The sequence below is a fragment of the Ovis aries genome, chromosome 2 (genome assembly GCF_016772045.2).
Source record: "Ovis aries strain OAR_USU_Benz2616 breed Rambouillet chromosome 2, ARS-UI_Ramb_v3.0, whole genome shotgun sequence".
NCBI classification, from domain to species: domain Eukaryota; kingdom Metazoa; phylum Chordata; class Mammalia; order Artiodactyla; family Bovidae; genus Ovis; species Ovis aries.
This window is the reverse complement of record NC_056055.1, coordinates 86031787-86045958: the sequence shown is the minus strand read 5'-3', so window position 1 is coordinate 86045958 and position 14172 is coordinate 86031787. Positions and strand designations below refer to the sequence as shown.

The window sequence follows — 14172 nt, the reverse complement described above, 5'->3', positions numbered from 1 at the left end:
ACCCAAGGGACAAGCATTGTCAACTGTGCAAAGACAGCTCCCATGTATTAAAAACATCAAATATTAAATCAGAACCACAAAGCTTAAGTGGCTAAAGGCCTTTGCACTGCCATATTTGCAACTCAACAGCACCATGGTTTATTAAATAAAGATAATACACAATGTTACCAAAAAAACTTTACATGCTTAATCCTCAATGCTCCTAGTGAAAAAGCTTTAGTCGCTCAGCGGTGTCCAACCCTTTGTGACCCCATAGACTGTAGCCCACCAGGCTCCTCTGTCCAGGAATTCTCCAGGCAAGAATACTAGAGTGGGTTGCCATTCCCTTCTCCAGGGGATCTTCCCACCCCAGGGATCTAACCAGGGTCTCCTGCCTTGCGGACAGATTCTTTACCTTCTGAACCACCAAGAAAGCCCTCATTCCTCCTAATATTTCTGAAAAACCTATGACTGCATATTTTTAAGTTCTAATGTGAGAAGGGAAAGGGTTTCTGTATTTGCAAAGGGCTTTTTGGCAGGGGCAAGCCATCTATCTATAGACGTTGCCTCTTGCAGCATTTTGAGAACATCACACTCCTATATTGCTTCTCTCCCTGCTGATCCCGCACAGCCTCCATCAACACATATGGCACCGCTCTTGGTGGTTTAGGCACAAACGTCCTGCTGATTGGCAGGAAGGGTGCATAACAAATTTGGGCCACACTCTCCTAACACCATCACCTTTGGAGAAACTACAGGCAAGGTACTCAGACTCCATTTTCTCATATGTTATTATAAGTGGTTCAGCATCAACATGCCTTTTCCGTAGAGAGGTGTTACAATAGTAAAATAAGTATATATACACTACAAAATCTTATGGTGTCACTTCATATGCATCAACAAAGAGGAAAAAAGTTAATGTGAGTTTCCCGGGATGGATGTCAGAAAATCATGTATCTGAGTAGTTTACTCATGAGCCAAATCATAATGATCTAATTAATCGACACATTAAATAAAGACCTTTCATTTGGTAGAAGGGATTATTGAAAAGACTCTAACACTTATTTCAAAATACAGACGATGCCTCCACTTAAGAAATCATATATCAAAACCAAACTTTAGGAACTTCTGAAGAACTACTATTTCATATATGGGTAATCTGCAACAAATCTTTTTTTTTATTTTCTTTTTTCAAAAAAAATGAATGCAGGGAAAAAGGAAAGAATAGAAGGAGTGTGGAAAGGAAACAGGCGGAAGGATTAGTAAATCAGCTATTCACAGTCATACCCTGCTTTAAGAATTCCAAACATTCATGATGGTTAGACTCAGGAAATTCTGCAGTACAGAAACATGCTTAACTTCGTTTCCAATATTTCTTAAGCTTATGTGGTCTCAGTAGGTATGTTTCTCCCATGTTCTATGTATTAACAGAAGATTCTTCGGACACAGCAGTCCTTGAAAATGAGAAGCTGGTTATGGGTTTTCGAGTTTTTTAATTGTAATGTCTATGCCCCTCCTGAGATCTATTTCAGATTCCCATGAAGTAAGAACTAGGTGTGACTGACGCAGCCAGGTTTAGGAACCACTGCAATAGTGTTAAGAGGTCTTAAACTACTTGCAGAGATGCTAGGCTAGGGTGATGAATCACTACTAAATGAAGCATGAGTCAAAGATAAATCATACTCAAAAGTATAAAGAAAGTGAAATAATGTAATCCCCAGAAACAGAACTGCACACCTTTTTCCAGTCCATGGGTACTTTATAAACCAAGACTTTAGGATTCCCACAGTCCACTCAGGAATAAGAGACTAATGTACTGATACAAATAAGAATGCATCTTGCATTGAAAGTTTTAAAATCAAGATAATTCATTGAGTATCTTGTTAAAGCATATTTTAATATCCTGCTCTAAAAAAAATTCACAACTCAAATAGACTCACACCTTATCTTCCACCAGTAATGCCCAATTCCAAGAGAAATGTCCTGCACAACTCTTCCACTCTTCAGAGAAACACCTAAAAAGGGCACAGTACAGAATGTATAGATAATAAAGTTCGATTATGCTACATACACCTTAACTCAAAACTCACTCTTACTCAGGGGTATGTTTAAGGTTCAAGTCAAAAAATACTTATGACGACCAAATCTGAAGTTCTGCAGCAAGTAAAGCATCAGTTTAGTAAATGCAGGATGACTGTGCCAGAAAATAAATTTCTTGAGGCAGAGTCTTCAACTCTTATTTCTCAATTTACAAACTAATATTGATTCCAGAAATTTAAAGCAATTCTGCAAAGGCTGGAACAAGCTCTAATCCAGAAATGACTTCACAGCCTATCTGTCCCAGAGCTTGAAGCACTTTTCATTGAATCCATTAGAGTGCCAGGCCCAGAAGGCCAAACCACCCATAAAGTCACACTTGTACCCAATCAGAAGCAACCCTCAGTGCCCCAGTTGATCCTGCCAGGCAAAGCCTCTCTGGGAGGAAGCTGAGAGTGGCCTGGCCATCTCATTTCTTAGGCTGTGTTTTCTGATCAAGGTTTTTCCATTCTGTTCTATTTTGCTGGGGTGGAAAGAAGAAGGTATTATTTTTCTTCTACGCATACCCTCCTAAACTCTACATTTTCTATCTTTAACAGAAGCCCATGAAATAATGTTAATAGAACTGTGTATTCGTGTTCAGTGAAGATCACTCAGAATGTCTATCTTCTGTGACTGTCTCTATCATGCTTCATTCTTCTTTGCTGGGAGGCACTGCCCGCAGGCCTTCTGCTGAGAAGCTAAGAAGGGGCAGATGCCCCGGAGATCCCCGGTATAGCGGCTGCAGAATGAGACTGCTCAGTGTGCACCAGGACTGAAAGCATGTTGCAGAAGCACTTTTATACTTGACATGTCCTACCTGCCCTCCTTCCTGTTACTCAAACCAGAGTCAAAGCCCTGGCATTGTCCTTCCTAAGGATAAGACTAGGGATCTGGGCGGGGGAAGTCATTAAGAAATGGCAGCAAATGTCATTAGCAGCCTTCTTACCCATGAGGCCTCTACCTTTTTGAAGAAACAGGAAAAGCAGCCAAGCATTCAGAAGAAACCCAAGCAGCACGATTTAATTTAGGACCCTATGGAGGGTGAAGCAGGCACTGCAATGCTCTTAGGCTAAACAGAGCAAACCTATATAGACTGATGGTTCCCAGCTAGGAAACTGGGTTTGCTCCCATGATGACTTGCAAGATTCTTCTATTCCTTGTTTTTAATTTAACCTGAGGAAGTGAGGATGGGAATAAGAAGTAAGGATGATGGAGTGGAAAGAAAATTCACTGATATATAAAACTTCCTTGGTGGCTCCATGGTAAAGAATCTGCCTGCCAATGCAGGAGAGCCAGGTTCGATCCGTGGGTTGGGAAGATCCCCTGGAGAAGGGAATAGAAACCCACTCCAGTATTCTTGCCTGAGAATTCCATGGACAGAGGAGCCTTGAAGAGCCTAAGCTACTCCATCTTGTAAAAGAGCTCCATTTTGCAAAGGTACCGGGCAAACAGACTTAGACTTTGGATATTGCCTAAACTTGCCCCGCTATGCATGAGCCAATCAGCCCTTAAGATAAACCTCCTGACTTTAAGTTCAAGGATTTGTGATTTACCTTGGAAGTAATGATTTACATTTGTGATTTACCTTGGAAGTGATGATTTACCTTTGTGAAATAATGATTCACTGTGTAAGTGAAAAAAAAAACCAAATCAGAGATCCACACATGACCCTATAGAAGAGGGTAACCAATCAGTAGTCCTTCAGCCTGAACACCCCTTTTTGTTACCCTTTCACCTGAATATTCCCTATATAAGCAGTGTAACCCAAAACTCGGGGCTCCCTCCCTATAGCCGCTGCGTCGGTGGTGGGAGCCCCAGCTCGAGCTTGGTAATAAAAACTCTCTTGCTTTTGCATCAGATACCGGCTCCCTGGTGGTCATTGGGAGATTTCGCGACTTGGGCACAACATTTGGGGGCTCGTCCGGGATCTCCCATCAGCTCCACGGGAAGACGAATACGGAGAGTTACCTATAACCAGTAAGTTTGATAAGGCCTAGTTTCTGAGACCGGTATATGACTCAGGCGGACGTGCCGACAGGTCACCAGTGGGGGTCGTTGGGAGATGTCCCTGACCCTCCGGAAGGGGACGGAGAGCCCCTGTGCTCTGTTGACAACAGCGGTTCGCTCCCGCTGTACGGCCGGAGGCTGCTGTCCTGCTTTCAGTTTTGCCTCTGGACTCCTGAAGGTTCGTTTTTTCTGTCTCTCTGTCTGTCTGTGTGGCTATCTGTGTTGTTTGTGTTAATTTACCAATGCCTGACTGATCCAGGAACGATGGGGCAACGTCAATCTAGCCCTACTCCTCTATCTCTGATGACTGAGTATTTTAAAGAGGTCAAAAAGGGCACCCGTGACCTCAGTGTTAAAACTAAGAAAGATAAACTAATTACTTTTTGCAGCACAGAATGGCCATTGTTCCATGTGGGCTGGCCTTCAGAAGGCACGTTTACTTGGAAACTGCGCACCGACTCCGAGATATCATCCTCTGACCACAGGCTGGACACCCTGACCAAGTGCCCTATATCGTAGTGTGGGAAAATATCATAGTACACTCCCCTCCTTGGGTAACATTTTTTTTTTGCCTCAACAGGAACTTTCTACCACTCGGGTGTTGGTGACACAGGTGGGAGAGAATCTGAAGGAACCCAGGAAAACTGGACCCACGGCGCCGTTATACCCCATCTTACAGGGGGGAATTGTTAGGGGAAGCACACTGATTGAAACCGCCCACCCTGGCCAGGCACCATAGTAACCATTTGCATGAGTTGTTTTATGACAGGAGATCCTGATAAGGAATCCTCCCCCTTCCTTTTTCAACCTGGCTTACTTTCCTCCCTTGAAATCTTTGATGTTAGTACTTAGATCTGAAGTTCTGTGTCTCTATAGGAGGTTTTCTGAGGGACTGTTTTCTTGTATTTAAGTGCTTCCCTGGTGGAGCCGAGGTTAAAGCGTCTGCCTGCAATAAGGGAGACCTGGGATCAACCATCTCTAACTCCTGACACTAAGGAAAAAAAGAAAAAAAAGACTTGAAGCTAGATCTTGCACTGTGTCTGTCTAAATATATCTTGGTATGTCTCTGTCTCTGGGTAATATTTTTGAGGTTAATTTGTATATGAGCTCTATTTATTTGGCTTAAAAAAAGGTAAGTGCGTACAAATCAAGTAATTCTAAATTAAACAATAAATTCCGGGTTCATGTGAACTGGGAAATATTTAATGTTAAATACCTGATATTAATGTTTGTTTGTTGACCTATTTAATATAGACATGTCTTAGAGTAATTAATGTTAAGTAGAATATTTTCATTGTACCTAGGTTTAATATAAGTTAAATATTATATCTGTTACAAGTTTGTCAACAAGGAAATTACCTCAAGTGAAAAAAAACTTCTAAAAAATGTAAATGAGATATGAGCTTTTATATGAACTCTATTAAGAAAGCTTCCTAAATAGAACTCTTTTGAAGTTCTTTTGATCCTAGCTAACTTTGGGATGCTTCAGAGGGCCCCTGGAACATCCCAAAGAGAGATATTAAACTGTTTATCTGGTTGGTTAAATTACATGGAAAATATTATCAAATGAGTAATAGATCCGCTCATGTTATAATGTATGGTAAAATTACTAATACAGATATCCTAGAAATTATGTGGAGTTTTTAACATTCTGATATGTCCTGGTATTTTAATGGAGAACCTGATGACTTCACAAAAGTTAACAAAAGGACTGAATGAACCCGTGAATATGCTTATAACTTTTAAGATTTCTATCTGAAAAATTATGGGTTTGAATCTTATGTTTTCAGGGAGTAGGGAAAATCTTCCCCTCAAACTAAATATGACAATACTTTGGTAAAATTAAATGTTATAAACAAAACAATTATATTTTCTATCTGACTCCTGCAAAAATTGGAAGTTCTTAGGTTTCCAGTAAGTTTATCAAATGAGTTAGGAAGGTTATCTCATGGGTACAAAAATCTCAAGAAATTTTTGAGACCTTAAAAAGGGAAGAATTCACCTAGATTTGTTAGGCAAAATCTGTGGTAAGCCTTTGGTGTGAGTTTCCCAGCCCTGTTTTATTTTAAAAGTTCAGTCTGAGACTCTACAAATGTTTCAGAAAAATAAAAAGCCTATAATCAATTATAGGTATAAAAATCATCAGACCAAAATTAGTGAGAACAGACCTATTTTGCAAACAAACTAGCCTTAATTTGGTTATATTTAATAAAAATAAGGGTAACTTTAAGGAGAAAAAGATATTTCAAGATGTTAAATACCAGTTAATGGAGGTCTACACCTAGTAAGACTCATCTCTTAGATAGTTCTTTGCTGTGTTATGTGATATTAATGTAAAATTTAATTGAATTCTTGAAGAACACCCTAAGTTTGTTTCTGAAGCTTATCTCAGTAATCTATCTTTGAATGAAGATCAGATGCCTCATGACCTGCAACCAGGACTGGAAAAAGACATAATTTAAGGGACTGTCTCCAACAATGATGGAAGGACTTTTTTATCAGGAAAACTACACTACACCAGGATGAGAAGACGACGACATCAGAGGTAGACAGCTTCCCCGAGATGCTGGACCTGATTCGTATGATCACTTATGTTTTCTTGACTTCTTAGACCTTTGCATATAAGTCAAATGCTTTTCTATCACAGGCCTGATCCTAAGCTAGTTTTAAAAATCAATCCAATTGTTGGGTTTGTGGCCAATTACCTGTGTCTAGTTCTGGGTTACCTTGGTAAATTTCTCTACTACCAGACTCTAACTGGTTGGCCCTGAGAAAATTTACTTAAAAAATTATAGTCATATTCAGGTCACTGTGATATTACTAGACAGGATCCCCTCACCGGGCCAATTAATAATGCCTGCTCTGACTCTGGCTATAAATTTGAGGGTTTTGTGTTCTATTACCCAAGCTCAATCAGAACAAGAAAAGTTTCCACAAAGGAGAGGAAAATCTCCCACAACTATGGGATGGATTTATATAGATAACACCAGGCTACAGTAATTTAGATTTAAAGTCTCCTCTGAGTTGGGGAAAAAAAATAAATAAATCATACTAAAGATAATCAGTCTAGCAACACTGGAAAACTGGGCTATGTGCCTTATAGATGGTGCCAATATATAATTTCCCTGGAAGATAAAGATTCTACAGGGCAGACTAAGTCAGAGAACCTGAAGATATACTGGGCTACGTCTAATGGAAGTTCATAACATAAGTCTTACTTGTGACTTTACTAATACTGCTGGCTATGTTATTTGTATTTCACCTGTTTTACAGAATTGCTGTTTCTTACACTGTCAAATATGTGTGTGAGGCCTCTAATAGAATAATATATAGTCCCATATGAGATCAATGATGGTAATAGTGTAACTCTAGACATGGGAAGAAGCAACAAGAGGAAACATTTTCCTGGACCAAGAAGCTAGTAAGACAGGTGGTCCAGAGAATTTTGGATACTGTTTTATGGCCTAGTCCAGTAACAGCACACTGAGTGGCCTGTCAACAGAATCTTTGCCAAACCTGAGAATGGACATTCTCAGCATCATGGGATAAAATAGTCATGAAATGCCCCCTTCAAAATCATGGTCAAGTTTATGAGCACAAAGGGGCTCTGCCAACTGAAGACTGACACTCGCCATCTACCTCTGCAAAGAGTAAATCATGGCCGCGGCAACTGCTGACTTTCAACGCCCCTGAAAGGAGTTCAGGGTGAAAATCAGGAATGAGGCACTCTGTGCTCTGGAAAAAACTGGCAGAACAGGCCTTCAGATAGTTAGATCTTTTCAGGAAAAGATTTTATGAATCCCAATCCTTGCATCTTCTCGTACCTAGAGAAACACTGACGTCATTAACAGTGAGATCTGCTTTGGCTATCAAGGAAAAGTTACAGTTAAAAGTCAAAATAGAGTAGCTATGGTTCAGATATCCTGGGAAATAACTAGGTGATGCTATGGGTGTATTTTCAGATTAGATCTTGTATTGCTAAACATTTGAGTTTTCTGAGTCGTGTCAGGCTTGGATACCACCATTTTAAGCTGGTTTCAGATGTGAAAAACCCCAACTTAGATCAGGTAGAGAGAGACTTCTGCTCTGCTAGGCAGGCCTACGCCCATGCACAGCAGGAAGAAGTTACAGAAGAAAGAGACCTCCGCCCCAATTCCCAAGACGTATCTTGAGTATGAAGTCTCTCAGGGGGACTATGTGCTGCGTTATGGGAAGAATGTTGTTTTTACGTGAATCACTCGGGGATAGTCAGGGAGTCCCTGGCCAAGATGAGAGAAGGGCTGAGTCAGAGAAAAAGAGAAACAGAAAAGTTTGAATCCTGGTTCAGTTCATCTCCCTGGCTCACAACCCTCATCTTCTCTGGCTGGGCCCCTGATCATTTTACTCTTGCTATTCACCTTCAGACCATGTCTACTAAACAAGTTGATAAACTTTATCAAAGGCCACATCAACATGGTGCAGCTTAGGGTGCTTAGGTCCCAATATGCAGCCCTAACAAACCCACCCCTGGTAAAAGACTAACTACAGACCCATGATTGGGTCTGTCTTGGGTCCTTGAGAAGGGGGGAATGAAGAGCCTAAGCTACTCCATCTTGTAAAAGAGCTCCATTTTGCAAAGGTACCGGGCAAACAGACTTAGACTTTGGATATTGCCTAAACTTGCCCCGCTATGCATGAGCCAATCAGCCCTTAAGATAAACCTCCTGACTTTAAGTTCAAGGATTTGTGATTTACCTTGGAAGTAATGATTTACATTTGTGACATTTGTGATTTACCTTGGAAGTAATGATTTACATTTGTGATTTACCTTGGAAGTGATGATTTACCTTTGTGAAATAATGATTCACTGTGTAAGTGAAAAAAAAAAAACAAATCAGAGATCCACACACGACCCTATAGAAGAGGGTAACCAATCAGTAGTCCTTCAGCCTGAACACCCCTTTTTGTTACCCTTTCACCTGAATATTCCCTATATAAGCAGTGTAACCCCAAACTCGGGGCTCCCTCCCTATAGCCACTGCATCGGTGCCAGTGGGAGCCCCAGCTCGAGCTTGGTAATAAAAACTCTCTTGCTTTTGCATCGGATACCGGCTCCCTGGTGGTCATTGGGAGATTTCGTGACTTGGGCACAACAGCCTGTCAGGCTGTAGCCCACAGAACTGCAAGAATTGGACATGACTGAGTGACTAAGCCACCACAACCAAAATCTAATTACAAAAGACAAATGCAGAAACACAAACTGCTCCTCGATAAGACCAACTGACCAGTAAAACTCACTGTTTAAATGTTAATTTTAAAAATAATCTTAGAGCACTATAGAAAGTGCCTGGCATATAAATTCTCAGGGTATTTTATTTAATACTGCAGCCTTCCCCTTCTCCAGGGATCTTCCCAACCCAGCGTTTGAACCCAAGTCTCCTGCATTGCAAGTGGATTCTTTACCAGCTGAGGCACCAGGGAAGCTCAAGAATACCGGAGTGGATAGTCTATCCCTTTTCCAGCGGATCTTCTCAACCCCAGAATCGAACCAGGGTCTCTGCACTGCAGGTGGATTCTTTACCAGCTGAGCCACCAAGGAAGCCCAATTACAAAAGACAAATGCAGAAACACAAACTGCTCCTCAATAAGCCCAACTGATGAGGAAAAACCACTGTTTAAATGTTAATTTTAAAAATAATCTTTCAGCATTATAGCCAAATGCCTGGCATATAAATTCTCAGAGTATTTTAATTACTATTGCAGCTCTTTTTCCCAACATTAGACCTACTGCATATCTGTTTTATCGTCTGTTCTTCTTACTTAGCAATCATCATAAATACCTCCCTACACTGATAAATGCCTGCCTATGGACACAATGGCTATAGATACTCTGTGATACAGACAATTTACTTCTCTATCCCTTATCACTTAATATTGAGGTTCTTTCCAGCTTTTCACTGCAATAACTACAAAAGTGTACTAAGCTGCACACAAGTGTTGGAAGCTCACACATTTCTGTAAATAGAGTCCTAAAAACAGAATCACAAGGAAGAAAACTGCTGATATCTACCCTCCCACCATTAAAAGAGAGCCCACACACTTACACCTTTGCTGACTCAGAATGTTATCAGCCCTTTTAATCCGTGCTGATGTAAACAATGATGAATGTCATAAACTGCTGTTTGATTTCCACGACTTTTTTATCTGTATCCTGGCCACTTGCAGTCCTTTCCTATACCATCAACTCTCTGTTCTCACAGATGCAGAACCTGCAGATATGGAAGACAAACTGTACCTCACCATTATATAAGGGACTTGAGCTTCCATGGATGTTAGTATCTGTAGAGGTCCTGGTACAAATTTCCTGTGGATAACAAGGGAAAGCTGTATTGCTTTTCCATATTTGTTTCTATTTTTCTATTAAAGTGTTCATCTTTATCTCACTGACTACTAAACATTTTCATATATCTCTTAGTTTGACATTTAAGGCTGGCATTGGGCTCATAATTGAAATTTACTGCCTGTTATCAGCTCTGAAACTAGGCAGTCTGAACAAAAATCCTAACTCTGCCACCAAAGCTGTGTAACCTTGGGCAACTTATTTAACTACTCTGTGCTTTAGTTTCTTCATCTACGAAATGGGAATAATAATGTTCTTATGAGGCTGGTTTGGGTAATTAATGAATTAACTACCATGGTAGCCATTTTTATCATTAAAGTTTATTTTTAATTTCTAATTTTATAAAAGCATATTTTAACTTTTAAATTAACCCTTAAAGCATGAGATGTGTCTTTAAGCAGAAATGAACTTAAAAATACATATACAAAATAACCCTTTTTAAATATATATGTGCTAAGTTGCTTCAATTGTGCCTGACTTCAATTGTGTTTGACTCTTTGCGATCCTATGGATTGTAGCCCTTCAGGCTCTTCTGTCCATGGGATTCTCCAAGCAAGAATAATGGAGTAGGTTGCCATTTCCCTCTCCATTAATGATATACAAATATGGATAAAAAGAAAAGAAACAGTAAGGGGGCATTCATTCAACAAGCATGTACTGAATGCCCACCAAGGAACAGGCATTGAGGAAACAGTGAAGAGCTAAACAGAGTTCCTTTCTTTAGACCCACCCAGGGGGGTATCAGCGAGGAAGTAAACCAACAAGCAGGGCAGTGGGTCAAGCCCTATGCTTAAGAGACACACTAGCCAGGCAGTTTTCATCACACATGGCAGGGCATTTAACCCACGCCAAACGAGGGAAAGATATCTAAGAAATTATCAAGCTGAGACTGGAAACAGAAGCAGTGATTCGTCAGCTATAAAGTGGAACACAGGGGAGGGGAGTTTCCACACAGAGGCCAGCACAATGTGAAGGCTGAAAAGCAGGGAAGTGTGCGCAGTGCCCAGAGACTAGGTAAAGGACAGTCACACGCTTGCAGAGCTGTGAGAGATGACGCTAAGCGGGGGACACACCTCAGACCACACTCCAAACTCTCTCATGGGGCTGACAAGGGCTTTAGGGTGGGAGCCATCAGGATCACTGATGAGCTTGAAGTAGGGGCGGGAGGGGGCAAAGTTAGAGCTGTTCTTTAGAAAGATGATTAATAACTCCATTCAGATATGAATCAGAGGGGAACGAGACAAGAAGCTTGAATGTCAAAACCTATATTCATGTCCATCTTGCCTCAGCTGTGGAACTTAGGAATTGGGAGATGTGGGGGTTGAGATGAAATTAAGTGATTAGCAATTTGTCCAGTGTCTCACAGGTCCTCAGAATGGGAAAACCAGGAGGACATCTGAAGCTTCTGAGCTCCTAAACCCTGGCCCCTACTGATCCTGTTGCACACTAACGATGGCCAGTCTTTCACCACTTTCTGAATGATTTCGAGAGTTCCTCTTGAAGCATTCCTCTGCCTCCCTTCTGAACATTAAGCACAGATGACTCACTGCTGCTCTAAACAAATGACTTCCCTTTTATGATACATGATCAAATCACATCATGGGTGGAAAATTCCCTGAAGGTCAGAAAGCAGTCAACCATTTATGCAGTGAAATTTGGGAGGGGGCAAGTTTTAAACAACACAGTTGACGCAGACTTGTGTCCTCAATAACACTGATTCCTTCAATGAAGATATCATTTGCTTTAGTCTTCTTAAAATCATTCTGAAGGAAAAAGCCTTCAGTGTGTTGTTAGGATATTCACTGCTTGCCTAACATTTGTTAATTTCCTGTTAACAAAAGCAGAATAAACTTCAAGCTCATGGACTTACTCAAGCAAGAAGAGTATGTAGGACTTAACTCTCTTTTTTGTATGATAATTTCCTATATCTCTATTTACCATAATGTGGCTTTTCCATCTATCAAAGTGATATGAGTCATTTCAAATTAAAGTCAGTAAACTAAAGATGAATGAAGATGCCCAAAAGTCATGACGATAAAAACGAATGTCAAGTATGGGGAATAGTCAAATTATTCTGCAATAACCTATGGAAAGAGCCTAAAGAAGTCAGAAGAGCCTATAGAAATTCATCTGATCATTTGTGGCAGCAACCAGTAGACAGCAATAATTTAAATTTATAAAGGGCAAGCAAATACACATCACATGATATCAGCATAACTCACTGCTTCATAAAAGTAGAGTAACAGTAATCATATTTAGACAAATGCACTGATATAGAGATTTTATGATAAGCTTTCTGTTTAGAACATATTCTTTCATTTAAGGTGATTTATGGTTAATATGTACCTAAAGGATTTAAATGCACATATCCTAAGACATAGAAAGTAGCTGAAAGAGCTTGTAAAGAATGAATTAAATGCATCTTAATTATCACAAAATACCTGCTGACCAATTTAAATTTTGTAAACAATTAAGTTTTCCTAGCTTCTGTTGGAGCTAAGACAAAGGAGTTTTCCATGTCTACATCAAAAAATTTAGAGAAGAAATAGATGATGAGCATTATAAGCATCTCTCTAGAAATTCTGGTTTGGATTTATGGTAAAGGTAAAGACCAAAAAAAGTAGAAAATCTAAAGAACTTGGATTTGTGAGCTCCGAAAGGGCCAAAGACGCACAGAGAGTAAGGGATGCCATGGGCAGAAAAGAGCTAAATGAAAAACAAATTTGCTTGTTAAACCTAATTAAAAAGTGGAATAGGAGACAGTACTCAAGTGAAAAGTTGAGCGTTAAGAAGTAGAATAGAATCTCTGGATAATAAGATATTAACTTGCATGAGTAAAATCTTGGTAACTGTAATGAACAGAACATCTCCAGAAAGCATGTCACTCAATCAGTCTACAAACATGATGGAGGCCAGCCAGAGCCAAAGGTTTGGGTTTGCAATGCCTCTTGCCCAGAAGTAGCCACTTGAGCAGTTTAATGAATAAAATAAACATGGCCAGCATTCATGCAACATAAAGAAGCATCCCTGTCACTTCAGCGAGCAGCTGTAACCGCAGGGAATGACAAAGGTGAAAGCTGGACAATTACAGAATGGTGATTCTGCAATCAATTCCTTCAGGATACATCACCTTTAGGTTACTTCACTCAGACCCAAAGAGTGTCTGACTTCTCTCTCCTGGACCAAGCTGTCCAACGACACCAAGTCCTCATGGGACACCTCAGGGTGCAAGACCTCATCCTTTCCAATAGATTCTGGCACTGTCCACCTGCTACACCTAGAAACCCACTCAGGGCTTTGGATCTCATAGTCATGTCAAAGAGCGTGAAGCAAACACATCACTGACAAACAACACAAAGTGTGCCACAGGAATCTGGAGCTCTCAACAACTACTTAATGAGCAACTTCAAACTACCATGTAGCTGTCTAATGTGCCCGTGCAAGATAAGGGCATTTCCCTGCATCTACACTGGCATCAGTCTTCCACAAGCAAACAGATGTACAGTGAACAGTCGAGCACTCTACTCTCACTGGTAAAGATTCCCTGATGCCTTACTGGAAACTGACAATTCAAAAAACTCTCCAATGTTCTATAGCCTCTCCATTCCAAAGTTCACGAAATTGTCACTGTGCTACCAGCCTACCAAGCGAAGAGGATGCTCAGAAAGTAATTAACAGCCTTGCTGTTTAAAACTAATCAGGGACTACAAAAAGAAAATTGTGTTTCA

At 40.4% G+C, this 14172-nt stretch overlaps 1 protein-coding gene and 1 long non-coding RNA gene across 4 annotated transcripts in view; one reads left to right on the top strand and one right to left on the bottom strand.

The window, feature by feature from the left end:
• The window catches only part of SH3GL2 (SH3 domain containing GRB2 like 2, endophilin A1), a 303037-nt gene that overhangs the window by 198401 nt on the left and 90464 nt on the right, over positions 1-14172 (bottom strand). The gene's annotated exons all lie outside the window — the stretch shown is intronic.
• LOC132659182 (uncharacterized) lies at positions 3798-10911 on the top strand. The gene is made up of 2 exons (XR_009599252.1): positions 3798-4035; positions 4646-10911. It is a non-coding gene; the product is annotated as an uncharacterized LOC132659182 (long non-coding RNA).